At 34.9% G+C, this 18,768-nt stretch overlaps 2 non-coding genes across 2 annotated transcripts; both read left to right on the plus strand.

The window, feature by feature from the left end:
- Window positions 1–4,887: 4,887 nt before the first annotated feature.
- Window positions 4,888–4,961, plus strand: TRNAP-UGG (transfer RNA proline (anticodon UGG)). Its single transcript has one exon. It is a non-coding gene; the product is annotated as a tRNA-Pro (tRNA).
- A 194-nt stretch (window positions 4,962–5,155) lies between these two features.
- TRNAW-CCA (transfer RNA tryptophan (anticodon CCA)) lies at window positions 5,156–5,229 on the plus strand. Its single transcript has one exon. It is a non-coding gene; the product is annotated as a tRNA-Trp (tRNA).
- The last annotated feature ends 13,539 nt before the right edge of the window (window positions 5,230–18,768 follow it).

The following is an 18,768-nucleotide window of genomic DNA, read 5'->3' on the forward strand; positions in this document are numbered from 1 at the left end:
CTTTCCCGAGGGACAAAAACACCCAAAACATTTGGCGCCGTCTATGGGAGAGTTCCTCAAGGATGGTTTAAGAGTCTGTACCGCCTCCTGACCACATGTTTAATCAACCGGAGGTCTTTACTGACCATGAGGATGAGGATCCTCAGGTCAAAACTTACATAGCCAAAGATGGCTCTCTAATCACCAAGCGCATCCATCCCAAAGACACTCTAGAACGGGGTGCAAGCCAGGCGGGTACAAGCAGGCCCCTTGGTCAGCCGGAAGGGGAAACTCAAACGACAAATGGATCCGCCCCAGTCACCTGGGACGAACTCATGAAATTCATGACTAGTTTCAAGGGTGAAATCAAGGATCTGATAAGTAAAAGCAAGGCTGGCCCAAGCAAGGGTCAGTCGGCAAGGAAGACTCCTTCAGTGACGAGGAAGCCAGTCAGGGATAGGCAGCCAACTCCGCATATAAAGGACAAGGCAGCCGGGACCCTTGACTGGTTTAAGATTCTTCTGCCCAGAAGAATCCAAGAAACCCCCGCCGGGAGGAGCAGCCGGTGGGTAACAAAAAGTGTACTCCTGACGCACGGAAAATCATCGCCCGCAGGAGAAGTCAGCAGCTGTCTGAGTCAACCTCTACCTTGAGCTTTCAAGACAACTTAGAATACATCATCAGGGAATATTCAATCCTTGTATGAGAGCCATACAGGCGGTAATACCGTCCACAATGGCCCTTAAATGATTGGGAATGCACCGTACGTACCCCTATGGTCTACGGTTCGTATTCTCCACACTTCATGCAACCAACCCTTTTTGGGGGTTAGGCGGTGTAGACACCTACATGTGTCTCCCTAAAACCAAACCCAGTGATGAATACCTTTCATGTCGTTTGATTATCGAATGAACTGAAAGTGTGAAAAGTCTAGTGACGATGATGTTTTTATTAAAATATTTCTCTTTCTGTTTTCAAAAATATTTCTTTTCTTACCCTATTTATGAAAATATCCAGTCCAAAGGGTTTGATCCATGTTAGGGGTCCATGATAATTATATTTTAAAGAGGTTTTATTTTGAATAAAATATATTAAATGTGATTTTAAATCTGCTTGGATGTAGAATTACCTGTAACTGGTTTAAAAGGTGATTCCGCGTGTAAAAGCGCATTGTACTTTTGAACCAGCGCGAGATGACAGAGTCGTCGCTTGGCGCTGACCTTCGTTGCCTGGTGACGAGCTCGTTGTCTGGCGTTGTCTTCTGTCGTTGGCGACAGGAGATATTTTATTCCGAATATGATTTTCTTTGATCCCATGCTATTTTTCCTATATATAGGGGGTTGTATTTCCCTGTTTTCAAATCATCTACAATCTATAATCAACAATAATTCACAACAATCATCTCTCTTTCTCTAAAAGCTAGAAGATTTCTTTTTCTCTATTCTTTTTCTAAACCTTCCCTCTCTCAAAATTCCTCATTCATTAGTTTTAGACACACCTAGCCAAGTTCGAATAAAATGAATAAAAAAAGCGAAACATTTTAAATTTTATCTTGTTACTGGGTTTACCATTCTGGGTTTAATATTCTATTAACTAGAAATACTTTCGGTTAGGATTGATCTAAACCAGCCCATTATGTATACGATTCAGCATGCCAACTATTAAACAACTTATTAGAAACACAAGACAGCCAATCAGAAATGTAACGAAATCCCCCGCGCTTCGGGGATGCCCTCAGCGCCGAGGAACATGTACTAGGGTGTATGTGTGACTCGTTCCGATTATGAGCTGGAACAAAAGCAAAAGAAAGCATTTTTCCAGTATCAATGATCAGTACTGGTGAATAGAATAGTATAAAACTCCTATCACTATCTAAAACGAATAAAATGAAAAAGATCTATTCATCTATTGGGTATGAAATTTATGGTTTCTGTCAGTCTAAATCGGATTTAAGATACGAAAATGAAAATTTCCCATTGGTAGCGAACGTTATCCATTTAGCGGGGAATCCTTTTTTAAGAGCAAAAAATGCCTGCTCCTATTTTTACAAGAACGGACTAACAGGGTCAGCTATCCAGCTAACTTTCAAAATTAAATACCGTTACTGTATAGGTGGATCTCATTGTGAAAGACCTATTACTGGATAATTCATGGGTAGAGCCAAAATGTTTGAACTGTACAAGTTATTAATAAGATTCTGGAAATGAAGTAGAAGGAAAGGGCTCCGGTGTATAGAAAGGACCTCACCGTTTAAAAAGGAACCATAGAAACGAAGGAACCCACTATTTCTTTAATCATCTATATTTAACTTGAATTTATATTTTTTTAGTTACTTTTGTTTGATACATTAATACAATTTTTCTTTTTTTTGTCTTGTTTTAAGGTGAAATGTCAAAAAAAAAAAAGAAAAAATAGTGGTTGGGAAGGTTATAGTAGCAAAAGCCATTGGAATTTTTATTTTATAAATTGGAAAAATCCGTTTTGTTATTGATAGACCAGGAGAAAAAAGAATAACTCAAAGAAAGAAAATTAATAAGTTATTCATCAAAGTTACATTTATTCAATGACTAGAGTTAAACGAGGATATATAGCTCGAAGACGCAGAAACAAAATTCGTCTTTTTGGATCAAGCTTTCGAGGGGCTCATTCAAGACTTACTCGAACTATTGCTCAACAGAAAATAAGAGCTTTGGTTTCGTCTCATCGGGATAGAGATAGGCAAAAGAGAGATTTTCGCCGTTTGTGGATCACTCGGATAAATGCAGCAATTCGCGAAAGGGGGGTATACTATAATTATAGTAAATTTATACATGATCTGTACAACAGGCAGTTGCTTCTTAATCGTAAAATACTTGCACAAATAGCTATATTCAATCCAAATTGTATTTCTATTATTTACAATGAGATCATAAAAAAAGAAAATTGCAAAAAATACCTCGAAATGATTTAAATGAAGTTCCCCGGAGTTTATTCTCCGGGAGTATTAAAGTAGGAATTAGTCTGATAAAGTACGATAAATAAATAAAAATCAACAAATCCATTCTAAAAAAATTCCCAATTTTTATATTATCTTACGACGTGACAATAAAATTTCGATTTTTTTAGAATAAAACCCCAATCTGTGCTTGAGTTCAGATTCAAATTTTGATTCAATTCCATTATCAATTAAATAAGGAATAAGTCTATTTTTTATTTATTTTTGGTTCTAAAACTCGCAGTTCTAGTAGTCGACTCGGTTCTTTCAAACTGTTTTTCATTATTAAGAAAAGGTAACAAAGATAAAATACGAGCTTGTTTTATAGCACTAGTAATTAATCGTTGTTGTTTCAAGGTCAATCTATTCACCCGCCTAGATAAAATTTTTCCTTGTTCACTAATAAATCGACTAATTAAACTCATGTTTCTATAATCAATTCGATCCCCCGATTGAATCGGGGGCAAACGCCTACGAAAAGATCGCTTGGATTTTATAAGGGGTCGCTTAGATTTATCCATAGTTTGTTTAGTTTATTACTTATACCAAAAATCCTATCCTATTTCTTAATTCGAATTTTTTTTAGGTCCAGCCAAAATAGGATTTTCTTTGTTTATTTCTATTTTATATATTATATATAATAATTATGAAATATTGAATATGAAAATATATTTTCTAGTAAAAAAAGAGTAAATAATATATATATTTCTTATATAATGAAAATTAAATTGTTTTGTCTCCTTACTTGAAAGGATAATAAACAGACGTTCAGTTTGATCTATTTCTTTATCTCTCCATGAATTGTATGTTTAGAACAATAGGGACAGAATTTTCGCAATTCCAACCGACTAGGCGTATTGTGGCGATTCTTTTGGGTAATATATCTGGAAACGCCCCTTGATCCCTTATTAACACTCTTTCGAACACAACCAATACATTCCAAAATAACCTTTACTCGGACATCTTTACCCTTAGCCATGAACCCCCTTTTGATATTTAATTCAAGCAACTTTTCTATTTTTCGTGAAGAAGGGAAAAATAGAAAAGTTGCTAAAATAGAAGTTGCTAACTAGAAATACAATTCGCAATTCGAAAGATTTTGTGGAAATCAATAGAGTAATAATAGTTAAGTAAAGAACTACTCCGTAATCAAATTCAAAAGGGTTTCTAACTAGATATCTCTCTAATCATAGTATTTCATTTAAATATCGTGTAGAAAACTCTTAACTTAACCTGAACCTAAGTTTTGGGAAGGTTGAATCCACTTTTTTTCTTTACTAAACTAACCCTCTTTTTTTAGAATAAATAAAAAAGGGTAGGGATTATTCACAGGGAGTTGATTCTATCTCGAATCTTCGCTAAACCCTTTCCGTATTAATAACTAGAATCAAAAAAAGGGGAATGTCAACGCATCTGGAAAAAAACGATTGATTTCTATTAATATACCGGCTAAAGACCCAAACCATAAAGTACTTAGGACCGGTGCCACGGAAAGGTATGTTTTGAAATCTCGCATTGAAAATCCTCCTTTTTAATTTCTTTAATTGAAAAAATAAAGTAATACATATTGGATCTATGATCGGATGTATATATATATGATAGTTAAAGAATACTTGTCTTTGTACACAAAATGCCTAAGCTAAGTCAAATGAAAATTTCCAATAATAGAATTTAAAGAGATTTTTTTAAGAAAAAGAATAGCATGTCCCTTATCTACCGAACTGAGCATTCCTACAACATATTTTTTTTACTTTACGATAGGTTTTATTTAATATACAAATACTTTCTATTATACCTTAGTATGAGAAGAGGCCGAAAAGAAGAGGAAATAGCCGAGCAAAAAAAATTCTGTATTTTCTTTTTATGGAAAAAAGAATGTGGAAAACAAGGCAAGGATTCTTTACAATTACACTATAAAAACAAATTGAATTGAAAGGGATGTAGCGCAGCTTGGTAGCGCGTTTGTTTTGGGTACAAAATGTCACGGGTTCAAATCCTGTCATCCCTACCTAATTACTTTTACTCTGAGAAGTAAGGAGGAATTAATTGAAATTTTGATTAAAATCGAAGATACATAATCTCTCTTTTTTTTATGATACTCTATATGGTAGATAATCTATGCATACAAGATGTAGATATAGTTTGGAGTTATAAAAAAAAAAACCATTCTTTCCAATCTTTCTTATCTATTGTGATAAGAAAGCGCTCTTAGTTCAGTTCGGTAGAACGTGGGTCTCCAAAACCCGATGTCGTAGGTTCAAATCCTACAGAGCGTGATTCCATTGGTGTTAAGTCAAGTTGAATTATAGAAATAGAAAAGAATTAGACTAAACTAAATGAACAGTAATCTAATCGAAAATTGACCTCCTGTTGATTTGAGAAAGGAGGAGGTCAATCAAAAAAAGATTTGTTAATTAATCAAAGATCCAACTGATCACCGCGTCTGTATTGTAAATATGCCGTCACAAATAATCCAGCCAAAGTAATAGGAATTAGACCTAAGACGATTCCAAATAGAAAAACTTCAATCATTTCAATTCGTTTGAAAAAAAAAAAGAAAGGTAATATCTATCCCTAAATATGAATCTGAATTCCCCACGAATCTCAATAACCAAAAACTATCAATTGTCGCAGTAAAGAACTCTAAAATAGACAGAATCCTACAGTACAGAAAGATTTCTTGAGTTGTTTATTCAAGTAATTTTAAATAAGTCGTATCTTGCTTAGACCTATAAATAAAGCAGAGGTTATAGTTAATGCCGCTAGTAAAAAACCGAAATAACTAGTTAGAGTAGACATGAAGGGGCTAAAAAAAAAAGATGTTCTTTTTATACATATATGTTTCTAAAGTACTTACCTAAGTTTCCGTTTGGAAAGCGAATAAGAAAAAAAGCAATTCAAAGGATCAAAGAATAAGTTCAATTGAAATTTTTTGATTCATCAACTATTACATTTCTTTTTTACATTATAAATGCCACTAACAAAAAAAAAGTAAGGGCCGTAGAAAAAGAAAGAAATGACTCATTATCTGTGACATTTACACATCTCGTCATTTTGAATCAACGGATTTTTTTGGAAACCCTTGAGTAAACTAATCGAATATTAAACAAATAATAACTATGCCATGAAATTTTCTTCAAAAAAGTTATTTATTTGAATCGCTATAGAATATAAAAAAATGAAAAATAAATCGATTTATTTTGTCCAACTCGATTCTAAGACTAAGACTTGCTACTATCTTTGCCTTTATAGGTTCCACGTTTAATATTATTTAGTTATAAATAGAAACCCGCATTCTTGCAGTTAGGTCAAAAAAAACCTTTGGATTTAATGCAACAATGGATGTATTACAAAAATGCATTAAGTGAAATCAATTAATGAATCTTTTTTTTTCGACAATTAAACAATCCCTAAAAATAGTAAAGTACGGAATTCCCCAAACCTCTTCTATTTCTATATCTATAACCGCTTCTTCTTCTGGAATTTTTCACGAATTATTAGATCGAAACCAACTTGTCAGATTTCCACTTCCTCGACCTTCAGTTTCGAGTCTGAAGCCAATACAATGATAGAGAGAAACTGTATACTAGTTCTATTTGAAAAAATTTTCTATAGAAAAAAACAAAATGGTGCCTAGTTCCACGTAGACAAAAAAAAATAAAGTCACGTGTACTTCAGTTCAATATTAATTAAAATTGCCTTGCTGTGTCCGAAGAAGGATAGCTATACTGATTCGGTATACTCTAAAGACACCTTTGGTACTCTATTGGTAATCCTACAGGTTTTTTACGTTTTTACGTAGAGTAAAAAGTAAATTTCCATTTACTGATTTCATCTTTTATGGATTTGCCTTTGACTGTACAAGAATATGTGGAGCTCAGTATGTCTGGAAGCACAGGAGAACGTTCTTTTGCTGATATTATTACAAGTATTCGATACTGGGTTATTCATAGTATTACTATACCCTCCCTATTCATTGCGGGTTGGTTATTCGTCAGCACGGGTTTAGCTTACGATGTGTTTGGAAGCCCTCGACCAAACGAATATTTCACAGAGAGCCGACAAGGAATTCCATTAATAACCGGCCGTTTTGACTCTTTGGAGCAACTTGATGAATTTAGTAGATCCTTTTAGGAGGCCCAATGACCATAGATCGAACCTATCCAATTTTTACAGTGCGATGGCTGGCTGTTCACGGACTGGCTGTACCTACCGTTTCTTTTTTGGGGTCAATATCCGCAATGCAGTTCATCCAACGATAAACAAAACCGAATCCGAATTATAGAGCTACGACACAATCAAACCCGAACGAACAAAATGTTGAATTGAATCGTACCAGTCTTTATTGGGGTCTATTACTCATTTTTGTACTTGCTGTTTTATTTTCTAATTATTTTTTCAATTAAATAAAGAGAAGGAAAGAAATATATAGAATATAGAATTCGAATAGAGTAGGAATTCTCTTATCCCATTCGGAAGGACCTCATTTCATAATTATCCATGACTGTTTATGTCTCTAGCACGACCACTTGATGAAATGTGGAGGGAAGTGGGGTAAATGGCCGATACTACTGGACGAATTCCTCTTTGGATAATAGGTACTGTAGCTGGTATTCTTGTGATCGGTTTACTAGGTATTTTCTTTTATGGTTCATATTCTGGATTAGGCTCATCGCTGTAGTAAGTAGTAATTTGATTAATCGAGGTATAGACATGAAAGTATAAGAACTCAACGGGACCTTCCTTCCCCCTCGAATTAGACAAACAAAGAAGGGGGAGGTCCCATTTAATTCTTTTTTTAATTATCATAATTTTTTATTCGAATTTTTTCCTATAAATGAAAAACGGACCCGTTTTTCGATGTTTTTGAAAAGTGTATTTGGTTATTCAGAACATATATTCCTCGATCATACTTAGTGGTCCTTCCTAAATTGTTAAGTTAAAAGAAAGAGAAAGAAGCAATCAATTAATTTATTAAATGACCAAATAGAAGCTCTATTTTTCTAGATTAAATAGAATCCAAGAAGTTCCATTTGTTCAAGAAATTGACCTCTCTCTTTTTTCAGTTTGTCCGCTCCTTATACATGTAATACTAAGAAAAAAAGAATCAATCTAAAACGAAAAAGGGTGAAATCTAGAAAAAAGAAAAATTCCGACTAAGTCTTTGACGAAGGGAATCAAGACTCGTTATTATTTCGACACACGACAAGTATGTGTAAAAGTCCTTGTCGTGTGTCTAAGACCAGGAAGGCGGATAAATCCCCCTAGAATCAAATCATTTGGTCCCCTCATTATTCTTTTTGTTATATTCCCCTTTTAGTCTAGTATCGAGTCAAATTTCGATTGGAAAAAAGTAAAAAAGTTTTCTTCACAATCCAATATATTATTATAACTCAAAATCTTGCTCGTAGATGTAGAAGAAAAGTAGAAACAAACAAAAAAGAACCTTCTCGTAATTTTTTTTTTATTTATTGATCATCCAAAACTGTCAAAGAATTGAATTGTCAACAAGAATTTTGTTATTGTTACAAGCTTGATCTTGATAAATTCACGAATCTAGAAATTCATTTCGGACAATTGAACCTTCTCGAACTGTTTCTTTTTAAGAACCAAAAAGATTTGTGCTAGAATAACGGATGCAAAGAAGAACAAAAGCCCTTGTACGCGCAGTGGGTCTTGAAGGACTATTTCTGCATCTCCTTGACCAAATCCACCCACATTAGGATTACTTGTTAATGGTTGATCAAGTTTGATAGATTCACCCTCTGAAACAAGAAGCTCCGGTCCTGGCGGGATAATATCAACGACTTCACGTCCGTCCGAGGCATCCGCTATGTTTATTTCGTATCCGCCCTTTTCTTTTCGTACAATTTTCTTTACTATACCTGCTGTCGTGGCATTATAAACTGTATTATTACTCTTGCTTCCGTCAGGATAAATCTGACCCCTTCCCCTGTTACCACCTACATATATCGGATATTTTAAGAAGTGAACGTCTTTCTTAGTGGCAGGGTCTGGGGAAAGAATATGAAAGGTAATTTCACTATATTTTTGCCCCGGAATAGGACCTATCACAAGAATATTTTTTTTATTGGGGCGATAGCTCTGAAAAGAAAGATTCCCTATCTTTTCTTTCATCTCTGGAGAAATACGGTCGGGGGGGGGCTAATTCAAACCCCTCAGGTAAAATAAGAACAGCCCCCACATTCAAACCCCCCTTTTTGCCATTAGCAAGAACTTGTTTTAATTGCATATCATAAGGAATTCGAACAACTGCTTCAAATACAGTATCCGGAAGGACCGCTTGTGGAACCTCAATATCCACGGGCTTGTTGGCTAAATGGCAATTGGCACATACAATACGTCCAGTCGCTTCTCGTGGATTTTCATAACCTTGCTGTGCGAAAATGGGATATGCATTCGAAATGGATGACCGAGTTATTATATATATCACGAGCGAGATGGAAATGGATCGAGTAATCTGTTCTTTTATCCAAGAAAAGGTATTTATAGTTTGCATGGTCCAACCGTTGATTCCGAAAATTTCTACAATAAATTTGGTAGGTTGCTAATAGAGTTCCCTATCCATCAGTCTGCTATTTACTTTAACTGAAAACTTAATTTAATAAAATAATATTACAGGAATATAGGAGGAACTCCCCACCTTAGACGGGTAGAAATATAAAGAGGGGGTACAATTGGTAATGCTTTGATTATTGATTATGTACAAAGCAACATTCGAATTAAAAACTCGAATTCGATTTCTCTTCATATACCCCTTTTCTTTTTTTCAGTCATTCATTGAATGATAAATCACTACAAGTGATGGGGATACACGATTTAAAGAACGGAAAATCCAATATTTTAAAAATGTATCTAGAATGACTGGAAAAGTGGAAACAAGACTCGATATAATTTGATCGTTATGGGCAAATCCAAAATCTTTGTAGATAGAGCTAATCAGTAGTTCCCAACCTTGGGGCGAATGAAATCCGATACATAAATCGGTTACTAAAAGAATGGAAAAAGCTTTTATTGTGTCGCTTAAGTTATATAGGAATTCCTGAACCCAAGAATTAAGAAGAATAAGTTCTTTATTTCCCAGAATGGAATAACCACCTAGAATAAGGAAACAGATAAAATTTGTGGAGAAGTGCAAAATCATATGGATACAATCTTCATTGTACGTCTTGATCAATTGAATCGTTTCGTTGTGGATTCCTATACGAAGCTTTTGTAGATGTGTTTCCGGACATTCCTTTATCATTTCGTCCAACAAGCGGAGCTCCTCAAATTCGATCCATTTTTCGCGAAGATTTTTTTCTTGAATATCATTCAAAAAAGTTTCAGATTGCTTAGTATTCCACCAAGTAGTAACCCAAGATTCCAGACTTTTTTGAAATGATAGATAGATCCACCAGGGTAAAAATACTATAGATACAAGATATAGAAAAGGAATAAATGCTTTCTTTTTTTCCATTTTTTTTCATCTATAAATTGTTAATGAACCCACCGGGTATTCATCGAAAGGAAGGAATTGCTTTCGACGAATACCCGGCAGAGCCATTTCGTTTTTTCAATTAATGAATATTTTTTATTTTGATTTCAAGATGAAAGAACTCACTTTCTACCAAAATAGAAAATATTTCCAAAAATTGAACAAATTAACCATAGCACAAAAAAAGAATTTAAGACTTGAATGTGATAATAAAAATGGATGGCAAAACACGACAGAATTTGGATAATTTAATTCTCGTTATAATTAGAAATTATAAGAAATCAAATTATTTTATCATTAAAGCGAACAAAAGATTACTAAAAAAGCAATAAAATTTACATAATGTATGTAATATATCAATTACAAATACTGGAAATTCTATGGAATTGAATTGGTTTGTATTTGTAGACATAAACAGTTTCCCCCTTTTGGTTGTTCTGTATACGTCTGCTTTGACCCGAGTGGGCGTTCTGATGAGATTTCTGTTAAGGTATGCCATAGAAAAACGTATTCTAGATTTTGTATTTTACGCCAAGTTAAGAAAACGTTCGGTATTTCCGTTCATTTTTCAAAATCCTTCAATTGGTACACGCAAGAAATAGGCCAATTCAGCCGCCTTTTGTTCCATTTCTCGTGGAGTCAAATTCTCATCAGTACGAGTTAAAGGAATGGCTCCTTGTCCTCTGATTTCCAGATAAAGAACACGGCGAGTATAAATACCCTCTTTAAGTTCTATTCTAATAGACTGAATATCTTTTATAAGATATCGGAAAAAGATGCGACGATTTTTTCCAGGGAATCCCCAGCGAAAAATACAGACTATTCCCTTTTTTCTATCGAATCGATCATAACCACTACCCACATTCCACGAAATTGCACACCACAAATATGAGCTAATAAAGAGGCCGGCAATCCCATAGAAAGACATCACGATCCCTTGTGGAAAAAAAAGAATTTGCTGGGGAGGAAATAAAGATATCAAATTCTTACCAAGATAGCTGGAAATTCCAACCAACAAGAATCCTAATGAACCGAAAAAAAGGATAAAGGCCCAGCAGAAATTACTTATTTTTCGAGATCCCGTTATAAGTTCTACCCATATACGTTCTGATCGCCAATTCATACTAGATCCGGTTGCATTTAATTTGAATTGAAAGAATACCCCAAATGAATTGTACTTTCCTTACTCTGTCTTGTTTCCGATGTAACTCTCATCAACTAGTCCTATTTTGATGTCAGAGGTGTTTCACTTTTATTTCTTTCTATTTTTTCTTTTAGTTCGATCAAAATAATAACATCTACCCCTAATATTGTATTGTCATTTTTCCGTTTACATCACATACATAAGAGCTCGTTCATTTATGTTCGTAAGAAATCATGTGTTATACCATTCCGCTAAACATATATATCTGTATTAGAATTCAAATCTAAGTTTTTAAAAATGAGATTTTGACGAGACGATCTAAACAATTTTATTTTTTTGAACATGAAGAAATAAAGAAGCCATTGCAATCGCTGGAAATACTAGGCCTACTAAAGGCACAAAAAATTGAGGGAAAGTTCATAGTTGTCATAGACCGGGTACCTCGATTTACGATATTGTAATTGTACCTGTTTGTTATATTTTTGTTGTTATTATCTTATTATATTAAAATTAATTAATTAGAATTCTATAGAATGAATATAGTATAGAATAAGTACAAGAAATGTAGAACTAAAAAAGCAATTCGATTTCTACATATAATATATGATAATCGCGTTTACTTTCTCTTTTTTTCTTTCTTTTGCTTTTACTAATTCAAGAAAATCGAAAAATAGAGGATTTATTATAAATTAAATTTCCAAAGCAGTCGTTAGAGTCCGATCCAAGAGGTATTTTAAATAAAGACTCCCCGACGAAAGATACAAACAAAAAGTTTTTTTTTGGAATCTAAAGGAAATAAGCATAGAGGTTTTTGGTTCGCGACATCCTAATTTTGGAATAAAAAAACTTTTTGACACAAATATAAAAATTGCCCTTAATCCTCGCCTTTATTTTGATTCAAAGGAAAAAAAGCATGCAGCTGAAATAACTCACTTAGAACGCCTTTTAAAAGATTACGTGGTACGATTGGATCGAATAAACCCTTATGGAATAAAAATTCGGCTGCTTGTGACCCTTCAGGTACTGTCTTATTCAATGTTTGCTCAATTACTCTTTTACCCGCAAATGCAATGTAGGCGTTCGGTTCAGCAATAATGATATCCCCCAACATACCAAAGCTGGCAGTCACCCCACCAGTAGTAGGAGATGTAAGGATTGATACATAAAATAACTTTTTATTTGATTGATAATCATATAAAACCGACGAGATTTTCGCCATTTGCATTAAGCTCAAGCTTCCTTCTTGCATGCGTGCCCCCCCGGAAGCACATACTATAATAAGGGGGATTAATTTATTGGCAGCATACTCAATCAATCGGGTGATCTTTTCACCTACTACGGATCCCATACTGCCTCCCATAAACTGAAAATCCATAACACCAATTGCTACAGGAATACCGTTTAGTTGACCTATACCTGTTTGAACAGCTTCAGTTAAACCTGTCTTTATTTGATAAGAATCAATACGATCTTTATAAGCTTCCTCCTCCGAATGAAATTCGATAGGATCCATAGAGACCATACCTTCATCCATAGGATTCCAAGTACCAGGATCAATCAGAAGTTCGATTCTATCTGAACTACTCATTTTCAAATGATATCCACATTGTTCACAAATACCCATTTTTGACTTAAGTAATTTCTTGTAATTTAATGCATAACAATTTTCGCATTGAACCCACAAATGTTTATATTTTTGAGTTACATCAAGATTAGTAGAATTTTCGATTTTAGGGAAATTACTGTCGTTCGTGATAATTCTTTTACTGAAACTTTCGCAGGTATTTCCACTTTCATTAAAAATGTAACTCAAAATGTAACTATCACTGTAATTGTCACTATCACTTAGGATGGAACTGCCACTACGGATTTGAGAATGAAGATAATTGTCAATGCAATTATTAATGTGATTATTCCAACTATCTTCAGTATAATCCATGGAATGATCATTATAAGTATCGCCACTCTTAGATCTAGAGTTCAGATAACTTGAATTCCAATAATTCGAAAAGGAACTTTGCAGTTCATTCAGAAAAGACGGATCGTTGTCAATCTCAAAAATTTGATTTTCAATATCGAAGTATAGGGAATAACTGTCCCCTTTACTATCTATAAGTAAAAAAAGAGTATCAGAGATGAAATTCCGAATGTCCATAACACGAACTAAATGATCAATATTACTATAACTAGAACTGTCACTATTTCTCCAACTATGAATGTTTTTTTCTGTATCATTTAGACTCGGATCTTCCGTTGTATTGGTATTTTCAGTAGGACCAAGACTGTCCATTGATTTACTTAATCCACACCCGTATCTGTGTTCTAACTCTTTTTTAGACAAGATCGAATTGAACCAACCCTTTTTCATAAAGTTTTCTTGCCCCCCATTCGCATGAAAAAAATCGATGAATAGTCATTATTTGATGAAAAAAAATTGAACATTTCTTGTCAGAATAAGCATCTAGATACAACCGCTCAGATTATTAACTAAATATTAATGAAGTATTATATTGAAAGAAAGAATTTTTTTCTTAGAAGAGAAAATTCACGCGTAAGAGAATGTTTAAGAACTTCGATTTCAGAATTGGAATCGGGTTGGTATATTTTTGATTTAAAAAATCGAGTTCGAGCAGAGTTGTTTCTGTTGATTGTATAAGGAAAAGAAAAAAAGACTACTTGTTTTACGCTTTGATAGGGAAGGTATATGTAGGAAATCGAAAAGTCTCTTTAACAATGTTTCCAATGAAATTTCTTTTCAAATTCAAACCCAGGCTTGGCTCCAAATCAAATTGTACTAAAAAAATCTAAGTAGGGTGTTCCTAGATTCATTTCTTCCATTCAATTGCAGTTGATTGGTTTTAACTAACAATCAAATATTACGGACTCGAACCGTAGACCTTCTCGGTAAAACCGATCAAACTTTGTATTCTCAAAATGATTTGAACTGTTTCAAAAACCCAACATGCATTTTTTTGCATTGGGCTTTTTCATTAACTGATATAAATATCAGCTAGTCTACCATATTTTTCTTGATAGAAAGAAAATGGTTCCGTGTGCTCAGATTCATTATTCATTTGAACTTTGATTCAAAAGCACTACCAAAGTGTTTCAAAGAAGAGTTATCTTGACGTAGGTCTGCCTTTGGCCTAGATGAATTTGAAAATTAAATGGAGTCTCTATCGTTTCGCTTAAAGAATCCAATATGAAACTTCATACACCTTAAAGTTCATAGGACGAAAAGAGATTTTTTGAGGCCCTTATACTCATTATGCCTAGCATTGAATAGGTTGGGTATTCACCCTATCAATATGTCAAATCAATAATGGGTTCTATTTGGTAACTAAATAGACACTTGAATTGAACCGAACTAGAATTCATTGTCAGGCTATTGTTCTCTTGTTTTGTTTCCTCAAAGCCTAGAGTAAGACATCGATTTTTCAAAAAGATTCATTCTTTTGATTGCATGATGGACTTCCCTGAAAAACATTGGCGCGCGTGTAAACGAGGTGCTCTACCTAGCTGAGCTATAGCCCTTGTGTTTATGCTCCATATTTTAGTATGTAGATAATTTCTTGTCAAGAGAAATATTCTCCGATATACCATCATAGCTCTTTGATCCGTTTGATTTCTATTGCTTATAAGCAGTATTCGGTTTATAATCAATCTATGGAATGGTTATATTTAGTCCTCTTTGTAATGATAGAAGGCCTACTTAACTCAGCGGTTAGAGTGTTGCTTTCATACGGCGGGAGTCATTGGTTCAAATCCAATAGTAGGTAAAACTTATTAGATACCGAATTCAGAGTCGAGGGTATTTAATAAGTTTTTCTACTTACCCTTTGGATTATTAAGACTATTAAATAGATTCTCTTTTTCTTTTTATTTTGTTGATTCAATCAACAAAATAAAAAGAAAAAGATATCTTCTATATATTTAGATTCTATATATAGAAAGAGTGTACAAACAGAACTTCTTTTGATTATGATTATTTGGACGCACGCACCGACTGGTTACAAAGAAATCGGATTGCTAGCCTCTACTCGTGTCCTAGCTCGTCTCAAAGCTAAATTTGCTTCAATTACTTGTCTCTTTCCTTCCGCTTTCCTCAAGTTAGCTTCTGCTATTTCAAGAGTTTGCTGAGCTTCTTGTGAATCAATGTCACTACCCCTCTCAGCATCATTTACTAAAATCGTAATCTCATTATTGCCTATTCTAGCAAAACCGCCCATCAAAGCCATTGTTAACCATTGGTCGTTAAGACGTATTCTTAAAATTCCTATATCTACCGCTGTGGCAGTAGGGGCATGGTTTGGTAATACACCAATTTGGCCACTATTAGTAGATAAAATGATTTCTTTTACTTCTGAATTCCAAACACTTCGATTAGGGGTCAGTACACAAAGATTTAAAGTCATTTCTTTAATTTGCTCTCCGTTTCTAAGTTCATAGCTTTCGCGGTAGCTTCGTCGATGTTACCTACCAAATAAAAAGCCTGCTCAGGAAGACCATCTAATTCTCCGGAAAGGATCAATTGAAACCCTCTAATTGTTTCTGTTAGACCAACATATTTTCCTGGAGAGCCCGTAAATACTTCTGCTACGAAAAAAGGTTGTGATAAGAAACGCTCAATTTTTCGTGCTCTTGCTACAGTTAAACGATCTTCTTCGGATAATTCGTCCAATCCAAGGATAGCTATAATGTCCTGAAGTTCTTTGTAACGCTGTAAGGTTTCCTTAACTTTTTGCGCAATTTCATAATGTTCCTCGCCAACAATTCTAGGTTGGAGCATAGTTGACGTTGAATCTAGGGGATCCACCGCTGGATAAATCCCTTTAGCGGCCAATCCCCTTGATAGTACGGTAGTAGCATCTAAATGTGCAAATGTCGTGGCAGGAGCGGGATCGGTCAAATCGTCCGCAGGTACATAAACTGCTTGAATCGAAGTTATGGAACCTTCTTTTGTAGAAGTAATTCTTTCCTGTAACGTACCCATTTCGGTACTAAGGGTAGGTTGATAGCCTACAGCGGAAGGCATTCTACCTAATAAGGCAGATACTTCAGATCCCGCTTGGACAAAACGGAAGATATTGTCGATAAATAGAAGTACGTCTTGTTCATTAACATCTCGAAAATATTCCGCCATAGTTAGGGCAGTCAACCCAACTCTCATACGCGCCCCTGGCGGTTCATTCATTTGCCCGTATACTAAAGCCACCTTTGACTCTGCAATATTTTGTTCATTGATAACGCCGGATTCTTTCATTTCCATGTAAAGATCATTTCCTTCACGAGTACGTTCACCTACTCCGCCAAATACAGATACACCCCCATGCGCTTTTGCAATATTGTTAATCAATTCCATAATGAGTACTGTTTTCCCCACTCCCGCTCCCCCAAATAGTCCGATTTTTCCTCCACGACGATAGGGGGCTAAAAGATCTACCACTTTAATTCCTGTTTCAAAAATAGATAATTTTGTATCTAACTGGGTAAAGGCGGGTGCAGATCTATGAATAGGAGATGTTGTGCGAGTATCAACTGGACCCAAATTATCAACAGGCTCTCCAAGCACGTTAAAAATGCGACCGAGAGTCGCTCCCCCGACTGGAACGCTTAAAGGAGCTCCTGTGTCAATAACTTCCATCCCTCGCGTTAGACCATCTGTAGCACTCATAGCTACAGCCCTAACTCGATTATTTCCTAATAATTGTTGTACCTCACAAGTAACATTAATTGGTTCACCAGTAGTATCTCGACCTTTAACTACTAGAGCATTGTAAATATTGGGCATCTTGCCTGGAGGAAAAGCTACGTCCAGTACCGGACCAATAATTTGAGCGATACGCCCCAGGTTTTTTTTTTCAAGTGTGGAAACCCCAGGACTAGAAGTAGTAGGATTGATTCTCATAATATAAAGTATGTCGAAATTTTTTGCGAAAATGAAAATTATCGAATCCAAAAAAAAAATGTCCGAAAGCAAGCTGATCGATTAATTAAAAAAGAAATTGGAGTTAGCAATCCGTTTTGCCGGTACCAACAAAAGGACTGCAATTCAATTGCTTACTTTACGTTTTTGAATTATTGTATTCAATTCAATAACAATCCTAAGAAAGTCTTTTATTTGCCTATCATTATAGACAATCCTTTCTGTATTATCTATGGAAATCGAACCCGAACTCTAAAACTATATTTTTTTTATGATTCCTTATTTCTATCGCACTGGGACTTAGTTTGGATTTAGTAGATAGATTTATATCTAGCCTATTCTTTTACCCTTTCATGATGGAATTCTGCCTATTTTCACATCTAGGATATACATATACAACATATACCGCTGTCAAGAGTCAATTTCGAATTTTTTAGTTCTTTCAATTCAAATGGGGATACGAAATTCGAAACTTGAAAAACAACGGTTACGATTGGGTTGCGCCATACATATGAAAGAGTATACAATAATGATGTATTTGACAAATCAAATACATGGTCTATTAACGAACCGTTTTGATTAGTTGATAATATTAATTGAGAATTTTATGAAAGATTCCTATAAAAGGTTTCATTAGGGCCTAATTTATGTCGAGTAGACCTTGTTGCTTTGTTGTAAAAATTAAAAATTGAAGTTGTAGGGAGGGACTTATGTCACCACAAACAGAGACTAAAGCAAGCGTTGGATTTAAAGCTGGTGTTAAAGATTACAAATTGACTTATTATACTCCTGAGTATGAAACCCAAGATACTGATATCTTGGCAGCATTCCGAGTAAGTCCTCAACCGGGAGTTCCACCCGAAGAAGCGGGGGCTGCAGTAGCTGCTGAATCTTCTACTGGTACATGGACAACTGTATGGACCGACGGACTTACCAGTCTTGATCGTTACAAAGGACGATGCTACCACATCGAGCCTGTTGCTGGAGAAGAAAATCAATATATTTGTTATGTAGCGTATCCCTTAGACCTTTTTGAAGAAGGTTCTGTTACTAACATGTTTACTTCCATTGTGGGTAACGTATTTGGGTTCAAAGCTCTGCGTGCTCTACGTTTGGAGGATTTACGAATCCCTGTTGCTCTTATAAAAACTTTCCAAGGCCCGCCTCACGGTATCCAAGTTGAGAGAGATAAATTGAACAAGTACGGCTGCCCCCTATTGGGATGCACTATTAAACCAAAATTGGGG

The sequence above is a fragment of the Chenopodium album genome, chromosome 3 (genome assembly GCF_948465745.1).
Source record: "Chenopodium album chromosome 3, dcCheAlbu1.1, whole genome shotgun sequence".
Taxonomy (NCBI): Eukaryota; Viridiplantae; Streptophyta; class Magnoliopsida; order Caryophyllales; family Amaranthaceae; genus Chenopodium; species Chenopodium album.